At 48.3% G+C, this 16,572-nt stretch overlaps 11 non-coding genes across 11 annotated transcripts; all 11 read right to left on the bottom strand.

The window, feature by feature from the left end:
* Positions 1-798: 798 nt before the first annotated feature.
* TRNAG-GCC (transfer RNA glycine (anticodon GCC)) lies at positions 799-869 on the bottom strand. Its single transcript has one exon. It is a non-coding gene; the product is annotated as a tRNA-Gly (tRNA).
* A 1,138-nt stretch (positions 870-2,007) lies between these two features.
* On the bottom strand, positions 2,008-2,078 carry TRNAG-GCC (transfer RNA glycine (anticodon GCC)). The gene has a single exon. It is a non-coding gene; the product is annotated as a tRNA-Gly (tRNA).
* A 1,158-nt stretch (positions 2,079-3,236) lies between these two features.
* On the bottom strand, positions 3,237-3,307 carry TRNAG-GCC (transfer RNA glycine (anticodon GCC)). The gene has a single exon. It is a non-coding gene; the product is annotated as a tRNA-Gly (tRNA).
* Positions 3,308-4,446: 1,139 nt separating this feature from the next.
* Positions 4,447-4,517, bottom strand: TRNAG-GCC (transfer RNA glycine (anticodon GCC)). Its single transcript has one exon. It is a non-coding gene; the product is annotated as a tRNA-Gly (tRNA).
* Positions 4,518-8,472: 3,955 nt separating this feature from the next.
* Positions 8,473-8,543, bottom strand: TRNAG-GCC (transfer RNA glycine (anticodon GCC)). The gene has a single exon. It is a non-coding gene; the product is annotated as a tRNA-Gly (tRNA).
* Positions 8,544-9,010: 467 nt separating this feature from the next.
* On the bottom strand, positions 9,011-9,081 carry TRNAG-GCC (transfer RNA glycine (anticodon GCC)). The gene has a single exon. It is a non-coding gene; the product is annotated as a tRNA-Gly (tRNA).
* A 467-nt stretch (positions 9,082-9,548) lies between these two features.
* On the bottom strand, positions 9,549-9,619 carry TRNAG-GCC (transfer RNA glycine (anticodon GCC)). Its single transcript has one exon. It is a non-coding gene; the product is annotated as a tRNA-Gly (tRNA).
* A 1,155-nt stretch (positions 9,620-10,774) lies between these two features.
* TRNAG-GCC (transfer RNA glycine (anticodon GCC)) lies at positions 10,775-10,845 on the bottom strand. Its single transcript has one exon. It is a non-coding gene; the product is annotated as a tRNA-Gly (tRNA).
* Positions 10,846-12,008: 1,163 nt separating this feature from the next.
* On the bottom strand, positions 12,009-12,079 carry TRNAG-GCC (transfer RNA glycine (anticodon GCC)). The gene has a single exon. It is a non-coding gene; the product is annotated as a tRNA-Gly (tRNA).
* Positions 12,080-14,430: 2,351 nt separating this feature from the next.
* Positions 14,431-14,501, bottom strand: TRNAG-GCC (transfer RNA glycine (anticodon GCC)). Its single transcript has one exon. It is a non-coding gene; the product is annotated as a tRNA-Gly (tRNA).
* Positions 14,502-15,655: 1,154 nt separating this feature from the next.
* TRNAG-GCC (transfer RNA glycine (anticodon GCC)) lies at positions 15,656-15,726 on the bottom strand. Its single transcript has one exon. It is a non-coding gene; the product is annotated as a tRNA-Gly (tRNA).
* Positions 15,727-16,572: the final 846 nt, after the last annotated feature.

The raw sequence follows: 16,572 nt of genomic DNA, 5'->3' as shown, positions 1-16,572 counted from the left end.
CGACCAACCATCAGCTCAAAGATGATAAAGATAGCAGTGCCAACTGTGACTGTTCCCTGCCGGTACTGAGCGTGGGATGATACCGCATGCTATATGGTTTTAAATGTTTTAACCTAGCCGTCAGTTAAATGGTGATAATTCCCATGCGCGGTATTATCGATACACGCTTTGAATCTATGCGAGAAATACTTCACGAGTGACTGGTGGTAAAATGTCGCTGTCCTGGATGAATTAGGGAAGTATCCACAATAGTTGCCTGCATGCGGAACCCCGGAAGAGTCAACCAGACGTTGCAGTCTGGTAACCACCGAGACACATCCGTTTATCTAGCTGCGAGGCTGGCTAGTCCCACTGATTTGCCCTGACGAAGCTCCGTACGTAGAGGAGTAAGAAACACGTCGGGTGCGATGACGTCATTCGCTCTGATGTCTCGGCAGGCAGGCACGCACACGCGTTGAGCGGTTCTCATCCTTCCCTTCCACCCACCCCCCCCCCACCCACCCAACTCAACCCTGTTTTGTATTCTGAGTGTAGCTAGCAATAGCCTCAGAATAATGTAGATTGAATTATTTAGCGTACAGGACACTACAGTCCACACAAAGGTATATGGCCTACCTTGAATGTCAAGAACATAGTGAGGCGAAACCCTTGCTTGCTTCAAAAGGTAAGCCATTTGTGTGTGTCATTTGATTTCTCATCTCTGTCTACACATATTTCCCAATCCAGAGCATTGGCCTTCAACCATGACAACAGGGACGCATTCACGGGCATCGTGAACGGCAATTAAAGGAAAAAGGATGCATTGGCCGGGAATCGAACCCGGGCCTCCCGCGTGGCAGGCGAGAATTCTACCACTGAACCACCAATGCTGCACTGCAATGAAGGATACAGTTCGCAGAGGCCATCGTGAAAAGAAACGCCGATGTCAACAATCAGAGAGGATATACCAGCATGCGACAACACATTCCAGTGGCCTAAATGAAAGTTTAACCTTCGCACACCTTTCAAGGGATCCTGGTGTCACAAGCGGTAAAAGGAAACATCGTGACTGACTGACCAAAAGATGGGCTTGTGAGCGCTACCCAACCACCTCCAATGGTTTCATTACTATAACGGCAATATAATATGGCACATTGCAATATGTCGCGGTATATATCAAGTTTGGCCGGGCGGCACTATGTTGCAATGATTAAGGAAAGTCATCTGAACGACCAACCATCAGCTCAAAGATGATAAAGATAGCAGTGCCAACTGTGACTGTTCCCTGCCGGTACTGAGCGTGGGATGATACCGCATGCTATATGGTTTTAAATGTTTTAACCTAGCCGTCAGTTAAATGGTGATAATTCCCATGCGCGGTATTATCGATACACGCTTTGAATCTATGCGAGAAATACTTCACGAGTGACTGGTGGTAAAATGTCGCTGTCCTGGATGAATTAGGGAAGTATCCACAATAGTTGCCTGCATGCGGAACCCCGGAAGAGTCAACCAGACGTTGCAGTCTGGTAACCACCGAGACACATCCGTTTATCTAGCTGCGAGGCTGGCTAGTCCCACTGATTTGCCCTGACGAAGCTCCGTACGTAGAGGAGTAAGAAACACGTCGGGTGCGATGACGTCATTCGCTCTGATGTCTCGGCAGGCAGGCACGCACACGCGTTGAGCGGTTCTCATCCTTCCCTTCCACCCCCCCCCCCACCCACCCACCCAACTCAACCCTGTTTTGTATTCTGAGTGTAGCTAGCAATAGCCTCAGAATAATGTAGATTGAATTATTTAGCGTACAGGACACTACAGTCCACACAAAGGTATATGGCCTACCTTGAATGTCAAGAACATAGTGAGGCGAAACCCTTGCTTGCTTCAAAAGGTAAGCCATTTGTGTGTGTCATTTGATTTCTCATCTCTGTCTACACATATTTCCCAATCCAGAGCATTGGCCTTCAACCATGACAACAGGGACGCATTCACGGGCATCGTGAACGGCAATTAAAGGAAAAAGGATGCATTGGCCGGGAATCGAACCCGGGCCTCCCGCGTGGCAGGCGAGAATTCTACCACTGAACCACCAATGCTGCACTGCAATGAAGGATACAGTTCGCAGAGGCCATCGTGAAAAGAAACGCCGATGTCAACAATCAGAGAGGATATACCAGCATGCGACAACACATTCCAGTGGCCTAAATGAAAGTTTAACCTTCGCACACCTTTCAAGGGATCCTGGTGTCACAAGCGGTAAAAGGAAACATCGTGACTGACTGACCAAAAGATGGGCTTGTGAGCGCTACCCAACCACCTCCAATGGTTTCATTACTATAACGGCAATATAATATGGCACATTGCAATATGTCGCGGTATATATCAAGTTTGGCCGGGCGGCACTATGTTGCAATGATTAAGGAAAGTCATCTGAACGACCAACCATCAGCTCAAAGATGATAAAGATAGCAGTGCCAACTGTGACTGTTCCCTGCCGGTACTGAGCGTGGGATGATACCGCATGCTATATGGTTTTAAATGTTTTAACCTAGCCGTCAGTTAAATGGTGATAATTCCCATGCGCGGTATTATCGATACACGCTTTGAATCTATGCGAGAAATACTTCACGAGTGACTGGTGGTAAAATGTCGCTGTCCTGGATGAATTAGGGAAGTATCCACAATAGTTGCCTGCATGCGGAACCCCGGAAGAGTCAACCAGACGTTGCAGTCTGGTAACCACCGAGACACATCCGTTTATCTAGCTGCGAGGCTGGCTAGTCCCACTGATTTGCCCTGACGAAGCTCCGTACGTAGAGGAGTAAGAAACACGTCGGGTGCGATGACGTCATTCGCTCTGATGTCTCGGCAGGCAGGCACGCACACGCGTTGAGCGGTTCTCATCCTTCCCTTCCACCCCCCCCCCCACCCACCCACCCACCCACCCACCCACCCACCCAACTCAACCCTGTTTTGTATTCTGAGTGTAGCTAGCAATAGCCTCAGAATAATGTAGATTGAATTATTTAGCGTACAGGACACTACAGTCCACACAAAGGTATATGGCCTACCTTGAATGTCAAGAACATAGTGAGGCGAAACCCTTGCTTGCTTCAAAAGGTAAGCCATTTGTGTGTGTCATTTGATTTCTCATCTCTGTCTACACATATTTCCCAATCCAGAGCATTGGCCTTCAACCATGACAACAGGGACGCATTCACGGGCATCGTGAACGGCAATTAAAGGAAAAAGGATGCATTGGCCGGGAATCGAACCCGGGCCTCCCGCGTGGCAGGCGAGAATTCTACCACTGAACCACCAATGCTGCACTGCAATGAAGGATACAGTTCGCAGAGGCCATCGTGAAAAGAAACGCCGATGTCAACAATCAGAGAGGATATACCAGCATGCGACAACACATTCCAGTGGCCTAAATGAAAGTTTAACCTTCGCACACCTTTCAAGGGATCCTGGTGTCACAAGCGGTAAAAGGAAACATCGTGACTGACTGACCAAAAGATGGGCTTGTGAGCGCTACCCAACCACCTCCAATGGTTTCATTACTATAACGGCAATATAATATGGCACATTGCAATATGTCGCGGTATATATCAAGTTTGGCCGGGCGGCACTATGTTGCAATGATTAAGGAAAGTCATCTGAACGACCAACCATCAGCTCAAAGATGATAAAGATAGCAGTGCCAACTGTGACTGTTCCCTGCCGGTACTGAGCGTGGGATGATACCGCATGCTATATGGTTTTAAATGTTTTAACCTAGCCGTCAGTTAAATGGTGATAATTCCCATGCGCGGTATTATCGATACACGCTTTGAATCTATGCGAGAAATACTTCACGAGTGACTGGTGGTAAAATGTCGCTGTCCTGGATGAATTAGGGAAGTATCCACAATAGTTGCCTGCATGCGGAACCCCGGAAGAGTCAACCAGACGTTGCAGTCTGGTAACCACCGAGACACATCCGTTTATCTAGCTGCGAGGCTGGCTAGTCCCACTGATTTGCCCTGACGAAGCTCCGTACGTAGAGGCGTAAGAAACACGTCGGGTGCGATGACGTCATTCGCTCTGATGTCTCGGCAGGCAGGCACGCACACGCGTTGAGCGGTTCTCATCCTTCCCTTCCACCCCCCCCCCCCACCCACCCACCCAACTCAACCCTGTTTTGTATTCTGAGTGTAGCTAGCAATAGCCTCAGAATAATGTAGATTGAATTATTTAGCGTACAGGACACTACAGTCCACACAAAGGTATATGGCCTACCTTGAATGTCAAGAACATAGTGAGGCGAAACCCTTGCTTGCTTCAAAAGGTAAGCCATTTGTGTGTGTCATTTGATTTCTCATCTCTGTCTACACATATTTCCCAATCCAGAGCATTGGCCTTCAACCATGACAACAGGGACGCATTCACGGGCATCGTGAACGGCAATTAAAGGAAAAAGGATGCATTGGCCGGGAATCGAACCCGGGCCTCCCGCGTGGCAGGCGAGAATTCTACCACTGAACCACCAATGCTGCACTGCAATGAAGGATACAGTTCGCAGAGGCCATCGTGAAAAGAAACGCCGATGTCAACAATCAGAGAGGATATACCAGCATGCGACAACACATTCCAGTGGCCTAAATGAAAGTTTAACCTTCGCACACCTTTCAAGGGATCCTGGTGTCACAAGCGGTAAAAGGAAACATCGTGACTGACTGACCAAAAGATGGGCTTGTGAGCGCTACCCAACCACCTCCAATGGTTTCATTACTATAACGGCAATATAATATGGCACATTGCAATATGTCGCGGTATATATCAAGTTTGGCCGGGCGGCACTATGTTGCAATGATTAAGGAAAGTCATCTGAACGACCAACCATCAGCTCAAAGATGATAAAGATAGCAGTGCCAACTGTGACTGTTCCCTGCCGGTACTGAGCGTGGGATGATACCGCATGCTATATGGTTTTAAATGTTTTAACCTAGCCGTCAGTTAAATGGTGATAATTCCCATGCGCGGTATTATCGATACACGCTTTGAATCTATGCGAGAAATACTTCACGAGTGACTGGTGGTAAAATGTCGCTGTCCTGGATGAATTAGGGAAGTATCCACAATAGTTGCCTGCATGCGGAACCCCGGAAGAGTCAACCAGACGTTGCAGTCTGGTAACCACCGAGACACATCCGTTTATCTAGCTGCGAGGCTGGCTAGTCCCACTGATTTGCCCTGACGAAGCTCCGTACGTAGAGGAGTAAGAAACACGTCGGGTGCGATGACGTCATTCGCTCTGATGTCTCGGCAGGCAGGCACGCACACGCGTTGAGCGGTTCTCATCCTTCCCTTCCACCCCCCCCCCCACCCACCCACCCACCCACCCACCCAACTCAACCCTGTTTTGTATTCTGAGTGTAGCTAGCAATAGCCTCAGAATAATGTAGATTGAATTATTTAGCGTACAGGACACTACAGTCCACACAAAGGTATATGGCCTACCTTGAATGTCAAGAACATAGTGAGGCGAAACCCTTGCTTGCTTCAAAAGGTAAGCCATTTGTGTGTGTCATTTGATTTCTCATCTCTGTCTACACATATTTCCCAATCCAGAGCATTGGCCTTCAACCATGACAACAGGGACGCATTCACGGGCATCGTGAACGGCAATTAAAGGAAAAAGGATGCATTGGCCGGGAATCGAACCCGAATTCTACCACTGAACCACCAATGCTGCACTGCAATGAAGGATACAGTTCGCAGAGGCCATCGTGAAAAGAAACGCCGATGTCAACAATCAGAGAGGATATACCAGCATGCGACAACACATTCCAGTGGCCTAAATGAAAGTTTAACCTTCGCACACCTTTCAAGGGATCCTGGTGTCACAAGCGGTAAAAGGAAACATCGTGACTGACTGACCAAAAGATGGGCTTGTGAGCGCTACCCAACCACCTCCAATGGTTTCATTACTATAACGGCAATATAATATGGCACATTGCAATATGTCGCGGTATATATCAAGTTTGGCCGGGCGGCACTATGTTGCAATGATTAAGGAAAGTCATCTGAACGACCAACCATCAGCTCAAAGATGATAAAGATAGCAGTGCCAACTGTGACTGTTCCCTGCCGGTACTGAGCGTGGGATGATACCGCATGCTATATGGTTTTAAATGTTTTAACCTAGCCGTCAGTTAAATGGTGATAATTCCCATGCGCGGTATTATCGATACACGCTTTGAATCTATGCGAGAAATACTTCACGAGTGACTGGTGGTAAAATGTCGCTGTCCTGGATGAATTAGGGAAGTATCCACAATAGTTGCCTGCATGCGGAACCCCGGAAGAGTCAACCAGACGTTGCAGTCTGGTAACCACCGAGACACATCCGTTTATCTAGCTGCGAGGCTGGCTAGTCCCACTGATTTGCCCTGACGAAGCTCCGTACTGCACCGACACACTTTATTCGAGCAAATACCCGGTATGTACCTGGCAGATACCTGGAATGCGCCGCTCCTCACCTCTGACAAGCCCCGTTGCATTTGCCTTCCCAGCCTGGGTTCATGCCTGGCTGATGGGCGGCTGATCTGTTAAATGATAATGATTAGGATTTAATAGGCTGCAATGCTTCGCGTGTCTACCAGATGGCATAAATTCATGAATTGTAATGCAGTATATATATATGTACTGTGCAGTATTGCAGCCAGCGGGAATAAAATGCTTCAATCCCTGCTGGAAAATAACTCAATGCACTCGGGCAGAAAACAGTCACAAACCTCAATACACCCGGGTATACCCGAATTCGTGGGACTAGCCCAGCTCGAATAAAGTGTGTCGCCAGTGTACGTAGAGGAGTAAGAAACACGTCGGGTGCGATGACGTCATTCGCTCTGATGTCTCGGCAGGCAGGCACGCACACGCGTTGAGCGGTTCTCATCCTTCCCTTCCACCCCCCCCCCCACCCACCCACCCACCCACCCACCCACCCACCCACCCAACTCAACCCTGTTTTGTATTCTGAGTGTAGCTAGCAATAGCCTCAGAATAATGTAGATTGAATTATTTAGCGTACAGGACACTACAGTCCACACAAAGGTATATGGCCTACCTTGAATGTCAAGAACATAGTGAGGCGAAACCCTTGCTTGCTTCAAAAGGTAAGCCATTTGTGTGTGTCATTTGATTTCTCATCTCTGTCTACACATATTTCCCAATCCAGAGCATTGGCCTTCAACCATGACAACAGGGACGCATTCACGGGCATCGTGAACGGCAATTAAAGGAAAAAGGATGCATTGGCCGGGAATCGAACCCGAATTCTACCACTGAACCACCAATGCTGCACTGCAATGAAGGATACAGTTCGCAGAGGCCATCGTGAAAAGAAACGCCGATGTCAACAATCAGAGAGGATATACCAGCATGCGACAACACATTCCAGTGGCCTAAATGAAAGTTTAACCTTCGCACACCTTTCAAGGGATCCTGGTGTCACAAGCGGTAAAAGGAAACATCGTGACTGACTGACCAAAAGATGGGCTTGTGAGCGCTACCCAACCACCTCCAATGGTTTCATTACTATAACGGCAATATAATATGGCACATTGCAATATGTCGCGGTATATATCAAGTTTGGCCGGGCGGCACTATGTTGCAATGATTAAGGAAAGTCATCTGAACGACCAACCATCAGCTCAAAGATGATAAAGATAGCAGTGCCAACTGTGACTGTTCCCTGCCGGTACTGAGCGTGGGATGATACCGCATGCTATATGGTTTTAAATGTTTTAACCTAGCCGTCAGTTAAATGGTGATAATTCCCATGCGCGGTATTATCGATACACGCTTTGAATCTATGCGAGAAATACTTCACGAGTGACTGGTGGTAAAATGTCGCTGTCCTGGATGAATTAGGGAAGTATCCACAATAGTTGCCTGCATGCGGAACCCCGGAAGAGTCAACCAGACGTTGCAGTCTGGTAACCACCGAGACACATCCGTTTATCTAGCTGCGAGGCTGGCTAGTCCCACTGATTTGCCCTGACGAAGCTCCGTACGTAGAGGAGTAAGAAACACGTCGGGTGCGATGACGTCATTCGCTCTGATGTCTCGGCAGGCAGGCACGCACACGCGTTGAGCGGTTCTCATCCTTCCCTTCCACCCCCCCCCCACCCACCCCCCCCCACCCACCCAACTCAACCCTGTTTTGTATTCTGAGTGTAGCTAGCAATAGCCTCAGAATAATGTAGATTGAATTATTTAGCGTACAGGACACTACAGTCCACACAAAGGTATATGGCCTACCTTGAATGTCAAGAACATAGTGAGGCGAAACCCTTGCTTGCTTCAAAAGGTAAGCCATTTGTGTGTGTCATTTGATTTCTCATCTCTGTCTACACATATTTCCCAATCCAGAGCATTGGCCTTCAACCATGACAACAGGGACGCATTCACGGGCATCGTGAACGGCAATTAAAGGAAAAAGGATGCATTGGCCGGGAATCGAACCCGGGCCTCCCGCGTGGCAGGCGAGAATTCTACCACTGAACCACCAATGCTGCACTGCAATGAAGGATACAGTTCGCAGAGGCCATCGTGAAAAGAAACGCCGATGTCAACAATCAGAGAGGATATACCAGCATGCGACAACACATTCCAGTGGCCTAAATGAAAGTTTAACCTTCGCACACCTTTCAAGGGATCCTGGTGTCACAAGCGGTAAAAGGAAACATCGTGACTGACTGACCAAAAGATGGGCTTGTGAGCGCTACCCAACCACCTCCAATGGTTTCATTACTATAACGGCAATATAATACAGTCCACACAAAGGTATATGGCCTACCTTGAATGTCAAGAACATAGTGAGGCGAAACCCTTGCTTGCTTCAAAAGGTAAGCCATTTGTGTGTGTCATTTGATTTCTCATCTCTGTCTACACATATTTCCCAATCCAGAGCATTGGCCTTCAACCATGACAACAGGGACGCATTCACGGGCATCGTGAACGGCAATTAAAGGAAAAAGGATGCATTGGCCGGGAATCGAACCCGGGCCTCCCGCGTGGCAGGCGAGAATTCTACCACTGAACCACCAATGCTGCACTGCAATGAAGGATACAGTTCGCAGAGGCCATCGTGAAAAGAAACGCCGATGTCAACAATCAGAGAGGATATACCAGCATGCGACAACACATTCCAGTGGCCTAAATGAAAGTTTAACCTTCGCACACCTTTCAAGGGATCCTGGTGTCACAAGCGGTAAAAGGAAACATCGTGACTGACTGACCAAAAGATGGGCTTGTGAGCGCTACCCAACCACCTCCAATGGTTTCATTACTATAACGGCAATATAATACAGTCCACACAAAGGTATATGGCCTACCTTGAATGTCAAGAACATAGTGAGGCGAAACCCTTGCTTGCTTCAAAAGGTAAGCCATTTGTGTGTGTCATTTGATTTCTCATCTCTGTCTACACATATTTCCCAATCCAGAGCATTGGCCTTCAACCATGACAACAGGGACGCATTCACGGGCATCGTGAACGGCAATTAAAGGAAAAAGGATGCATTGGCCGGGAATCGAACCCGGGCCTCCCGCGTGGCAGGCGAGAATTCTACCACTGAACCACCAATGCTGCACTGCAATGAAGGATACAGTTCGCAGAGGCCATCGTGAAAAGAAACGCCGATGTCAACAATCAGAGAGGATATACCAGCATGCGACAACACATTCCAGTGGCCTAAATGAAAGTTTAACCTTCGCACACCTTTCAAGGGATCCTGGTGTCACAAGCGGTAAAAGGAAACATCGTGACTGACTGACCAAAAGATGGGCTTGTGAGCGCTACCCAACCACCTCCAATGGTTTCATTACTATAACGGCAATATAATATGGCACATTGCAATATGTCGCGGTATATATCAAGTTTGGCCGGGCGGCACTATGTTGCAATGATTAAGGAAAGTCATCTGAACGACCAACCATCAGCTCAAAGATGATAAAGATAGCAGTGCCAACTGTGACTGTTCCCTGCCGGTACTGAGCGTGGGATGATACCGCATGCTATATGGTTTTAAATGTTTTAACCTAGCCGTCAGTTAAATGGTGATAATTCCCATGCGCGGTATTATCGATACACGCTTTGAATCTATGCGAGAAATACTTCACGAGTGACTGGTGGTAAAATGTCGCTGTCCTGGATGAATTAGGGAAGTATCCACAATAGTTGCCTGCATGCGGAACCCCGGAAGAGTCAACCAGACGTTGCAGTCTGGTAACCACCGAGACACATCCGTTTATCTAGCTGCGAGGCTGGCTAGTCCCACTGATTTGCCCTGACGAAGCTCCGTACGTAGAGGAGTAAGAAACACGTCGGGTGCGATGACGTCATTCGCTCTGATGTCTCGGCAGGCAGGCACGCACACGCGTTGAGCGGTTCTCATCCTTCCCTTCCACCCCCCCCCCCCACCCACCCACCCACCCACCCACCCACCCAACTCAACCCTGTTTTGTATTCTGAGTGTAGCTAGCAATAGCCTCAGAATAATGTAGATTGAATTATTTAGCGTACAGGACACTACAGTCCACACAAAGGTATATGGCCTACCTTGAATGTCAAGAACATAGTGAGGCGAAACCCTTGCTTGCTTCAAAAGGTAAGCCATTTGTGTGTGTCATTTGATTTCTCATCTCTGTCTACACATATTTCCCAATCCAGAGCATTGGCCTTCAACCATGACAACAGGGACGCATTCACGGGCATCGTGAACGGCAATTAAAGGAAAAAGGATGCATTGGCCGGGAATCGAACCCGGGCCTCCCGCGTGGCAGGCGAGAATTCTACCACTGAACCACCAATGCTGCACTGCAATGAAGGATACAGTTCGCAGAGGCCATCGTGAAAAGAAACGCCGATGTCAACAATCAGAGAGGATATACCAGCATGCGACAACACATTCCAGTGGCCTAAATGAAAGTTTAACCTTCGCACACCTTTCAAGGGATCCTGGTGTCACAAGCGGTAAAAGGAAACATCGTGACTGACTGACCAAAAGATGGGCTTGTGAGCGCTACCCAACCACCTCCAATGGTTTCATTACTATAACGGCAATATAATATGGCACATTGCAATATGTCGCGGTATATATCAAGTTTGGCCGGGCGGCACTATGTTGCAATGATTAAGGAAAGTCATCTGAACGACCAACCATCAGCTCAAAGATGATAAAGATAGCAGTGCCAACTGTGACTGTTCCCTGCCGGTACTGAGCGTGGGATGATACCGCATGCTATATGGTTTTAAATGTTTTAACCTAGCCGTCAGTTAAATGGTGATAATTCCCATGCGCGGTATTATCGATACACGCTTTGAATCTATGCGAGAAATACTTCACGAGTGACTGGTGGTAAAATGTCGCTGTCCTGGATGAATTAGGGAAGTATCCACAATAGTTGCCTGCATGCGGAACCCCGGAAGAGTCAACCAGACGTTGCAGTCTGGTAACCACCGAGACACATCCGTTTATCTAGCTGCGAGGCTGGCTAGTCCCACTGATTTGCCCTGACGAAGCTCCGTACGTAGAGGAGTAAGAAACACGTCGGGTGCGATGACGTCATTCGCTCTGATGTCTCGGCAGGCAGGCACGCACACGCGTTGAGCGGTTCTCATCCTTCCCTTCCACCCCCCCCCCACCCACCCCCCCCCACCCACCCACCCACCCACCCACCCAACTCAACCCTGTTTTGTATTCTGAGTGTAGCTAGCAATAGCCTCAGAATAATGTAGATTGAATTATTTAGCGTACAGGACACTACAGTCCACACAAAGGTATATGGCCTACCTTGAATGTCAAGAACATAGTGAGGCGAAACCCTTGCTTGCTTCAAAAGGTAAGCCATTTGTGTGTGTCATTTGATTTCTCATCTCTGTCTACACATATTTCCCAATCCAGAGCATTGGCCTTCAACCATGACAACAGGGACGCATTCACGGGCATCGTGAACGGCAATTAAAGGAAAAAGGATGCATTGGCCGGGAATCGAACCCGGGCCTCCCGCGTGGCAGGCGAGAATTCTACCACTGAACCACCAATGCTGCACTGCAATGAAGGATACAGTTCGCAGAGGCCATCGTTAAAAGAAACGCCGATGTCAACAATCAGAGAGGATATACCAGCATGCGACAACACATTCCAGTGGCCTAAATGAAAGTTTAACCTTCGCACACCTTTCAAGGGATCCTGGTGTCACAAGCGGTAAAAGGAAACATCGTGACTGACTGACCAAAAGATGGGCTTGTGAGCGCTACCCAACCACCTCCAATGGTTTCATTACTATAACGGCAATATAATATGGCACATTGCAATATGTCGCGGTATATATCAAGTTTGGCCGGGCGGCACTATGTTGCAATGATTAAGGAAAGTCATCTGAACGACCAACCATCAGCTCAAAGATGATAAAGATAGCAGTGCCAACTGTGACTGTTCCCTGCCGGTACTGAGCGTGGGATGATACCGCATGCTATATGGTTTTAAATGTTTTAACCTAGCCGTCAGTTAAATGGTGATAATTCCCATGCGCGGTATTATCGATACACGCTTTGAATCTATGCGAGAAATACTTCACGAGTGACTGGTGGTAAAATGTCGCTGTCCTGGATGAATTAGGGAAGTATCCACAATAGTTGCCTGCATGCGGAACCCCGGAAGAGTCAACCAGACGTTGCAGTCTGGTAACCACCGAGACACATCCGTTTATCTAGCTGCGAGGCTGGCTAGTCCCACTGATTTGCCCTGACGAAGCTCCGTACGTAGAGGAGTAAGAAACACGTCGGGTGCGATGACGTCATTCGCTCTGATGTCTCGGCAGGCAGGCACGCACACGCGTTGAGCGGTTCTCATCCTTCCCTTCCACCCCCCCCCCCACCCACCCACCCACCCACCCACCCACCCAACTCAACCCTGTTTTGTATTCTGAGTGTAGCTAGCAATAGCCTCAGAATAATGTAGATTGAATTATTTAGCGTACAGGACACTACAGTCCACACAAAGGTATATGGCCTACCTTGAATGTCAAGAACATAGTGAGGCGAAACCCTTGCTTGCTTCAAAAGGTAAGCCATTTGTGTGTGTCATTTGATTTCTCATCTCTGTCTACACATATTTCCCAATCCAGAGCATTGGCCTTCAACCATGACAACAGGGACGCATTCACGGGCATCGTGAACGGCAATTAAAGGAAAAAGGATGCATTGGCCGGGAATCGAACCCGAATTCTACCACTGAACCACCAATGCTGCACTGCAATGAAGGATACAGTTCGCAGAGGCCATCGTGAAAAGAAACGCCGATGTCAACAATCAGAGAGGATATACCAGCATGCGACAACACATTCCAGTGGCCTAAATGAAAGTTTAACCTTCGCACACCTTTCAAGGGATCCTGGTGTCACAAGCGGTAAAAGGAAACATCGTGACTGACTGACCAAAAGATGGGCTTGTGAGCGCTACCCAACCACCTCCAATGGTTTCATTACTATAACGGCAATATAATATGGCACATTGCAATATGTCGCGGTATATATCAAGTTTGGCCGGGCGGCACTATGTTGCAATGATTAAGGAAAGTCATCTGAACGACCAACCATCAGCTCAAAGATGATAAAGATAGCAGTGCCAACTGTGACTGTTCCCTGCCGGTACTGAGCGTGGGATGATACCGCATGCTATATGGTTTTAAATGTTTTAACCTAGCCGTCAGTTAAATGGTGATAATTCCCATGCGCGGTATTATCGATACACGCTTTGAATCTATGCGAGAAATACTTCACGAGTGACTGGTGGTAAAATGTCGCTGTCCTGGATGAATTAGGGAAGTATCCACAATAGTTGCCTGCATGCGGAACCCCGGAAGAGTCAACCAGACGTTTCAGTCTGGTAACCACCGAGACACATCCGTTTATCTAGCTGCGAGGCTGGCTAGTCCCACTGATTTGCCCTGACGAAGCTCCGTACGTAGAGGAGTAAGAAACACGTCGGGTGCGATGACGTCATTCGCTCTGATGTCTCGGCAGGCAGGCACGCACACGCGTTGAGCGGTTCTCATCCTTCCCTTCCACCCCCCCCCCACCCACCCCCCCCCCACCCACCCAACTCAACCCTGTTTTGTATTCTGAGTGTAGCTAGCAATAGCCTCAGAATAATGTAGATTGAATTATTTAGCGTACAGGACACTACAGTCCACACAAAGGTATATGGCCTACCTTGAATGTCAAGAACATAGTGAGGCGAAACCCTTGCTTGCTTCAAAAGGTAAGCCATTTGTGTGTGTCATTTGATTTCTCATCTCTGTCTACACATATTTCCCAATCCAGAGCATTGGCCTTCAACCATGACAACAGGGACGCATTCACGGGCATCGTGAACGGCAATTAAAGGAAAAAGGATGCATTGGCCGGGAATCGAACCCGGGCCTCCCGCGTGGCAGGCGAGAATTCTACCACTGAACCACCAATGCTGCACTGCAATGAAGGATACAGTTCGCAGAGGCCATCGTGAAAAGAAACGCCGATGTCAACAATCAGAGAGGATATACCAGCATGCGACAACACATTCCAGTGGCCTAAATGAAAGTTTAACCTTCGCACACCTTTCAAGGGATCCTGGTGTCACAAGCGGTAAAAGGAAACATCGTGACTGACTGACCAAAAGATGGGCTTGTGAGCGCTACCCAACCACCTCCAATGGTTTCATTACTATAACGGCAATATAATATGGCACATTGCAATATGTCGCGGTATATATCAAGTTTGGCCGGGCGGCACTATGTTGCAATGATTAAGGAAAGTCATCTGAACGACCAACCATCAGCTCAAAGATGATAAAGATAGCAGTGCCAACTGTGACTGTTCCCTGCCGGTACTGAGCGTGGGATGATACCGCATGCTATATGGTTTTAAATGTTTTAACCTAGCCGTCAGTTAAATGGTGATAATTCCCATGCGCGGTATTATCGATACACGCTTTGAATCTATGCGAGAAATACTTCACGAGTGACTGGTGGTAAAATGTCGCTGTCCTGGATGAATTAGGGAAGTATCCACAATAGTTGCCTGCATGCGGAACCCCGGAAGAGTCAACCAGACGTTGCAGTCTGGTAACCACCGAGACACATCCGTTTATCTAGCTGCGAGGCTGGCTAGTCCCACTGATTTGCCCTGACGAAGCTCCGTACGTAGAGGAGTAAGAAACACGTCGGGTGCGATGACGTCATTCGCTCTGATGTCTCGGCAGGCAGGCACGCACACGCGTTGAGCGGTTCTCATCCTTCCCTTCCACCCCCCCCCCCACCCACCCACCCACCCACCCACCCACCCAACTCAACCCTGTTTTGTATTCTGAGTGTAGCTAGCAATAGCCTCAGAATAATGTAGATTGAATTATTTAGCGTACAGGACACTACAGTCCACACAAAGGTATATGGCCTACCTTGAATGTCAAGAACATAGTGAGGCGAAACCCTTGCTTGCTTCAAAAGGTAAGCCATTTGTGTGTGTCATTTGATTTCTCATCTCTGTCTACACATATTTCCCAATCCAGAGCATTGGCCTTCAACCATGACAACAGGGACGCATTCACGGGCATCGTGAACGGCAATTAAAGGAAAAAGGATGCATTGGCCGGGAATCGAACCCGGGCCTCCCGCGTGGCAGGCGAGAATTCTACCACTGAACCACCAATGCTGCACTGCAATGAAGGATACAGTTCGCAGAGGCCATCGTGAAAAGAAACGCCGATGTCAACAATCAGAGAGGATATACCAGCATGCGACAACACATTCCAGTGGCCTAAATGAAAGTTTAACCTTCGCACACCTTTCAAGGGATCCTGGTGTCACAAGCGGTAAAAGGAAACATCGTGACTGACTGACCAAAAGATGGGCTTGTGAGCGCTACCCAACCACCTCCAATGGTTTCATTACTATAACGGCAATATAATATGGCACATTGCAATATGTCGCGGTATATATCAAGTTTGGCCGGGCGGCACTATGTTGCAATGATTAAGGAAAGTCATCTGAACGACCAACCATCAGCTCAAAGATGATAAAGATAGCAGTGCCAACTGTGACTGTTCCCTGCCGGTACTGAGCGTGGGATGATACCGCATGCTATATGGTTTTAAATGTTTTAACCTAGCCGTCAGTTAAATGGTGATAATTCCCATGCGCGGTATTATCGATACACGCTTTGAATCTATGCGAGAAATACTTCACGAGTGACTGGTGGTAAAATGTCGCTGTCCTGGATGAATTAGGGAAGTATCCACAATAGTTGCCTGCATGCGGAACCCCGGAAGAGTCAACCAGACGTTGCAGTCTGGTAACCACCGAGACACATCCGTTTATCTAGCTGCGAGGCTGGCTAGTCCCACTGATTTGCCCTGACGAAGCTCCGTACGTAGAGGAGTAAGAAACACGTCGGGTGCGATGACGTCATTCGCTCTGATGTCTCGGCAGGCAGGCACGCACACGCGTTGAGCGGTTCTCATCCTTCCCTTCCACCCCCCCCCCACCCACCCCCCCCCAC

This window comes from Ascaphus truei, unplaced genomic scaffold (assembly GCF_040206685.1).
Source record: "Ascaphus truei isolate aAscTru1 unplaced genomic scaffold, aAscTru1.hap1 HAP1_SCAFFOLD_1216, whole genome shotgun sequence".
Lineage (NCBI taxonomy): Eukaryota > Metazoa > Chordata > Amphibia > Anura > Ascaphidae > Ascaphus > Ascaphus truei.
The sequence above is the reverse complement of the archived record's forward strand: the minus strand, read 5'-3'. Positions and strand labels throughout refer to the sequence as shown.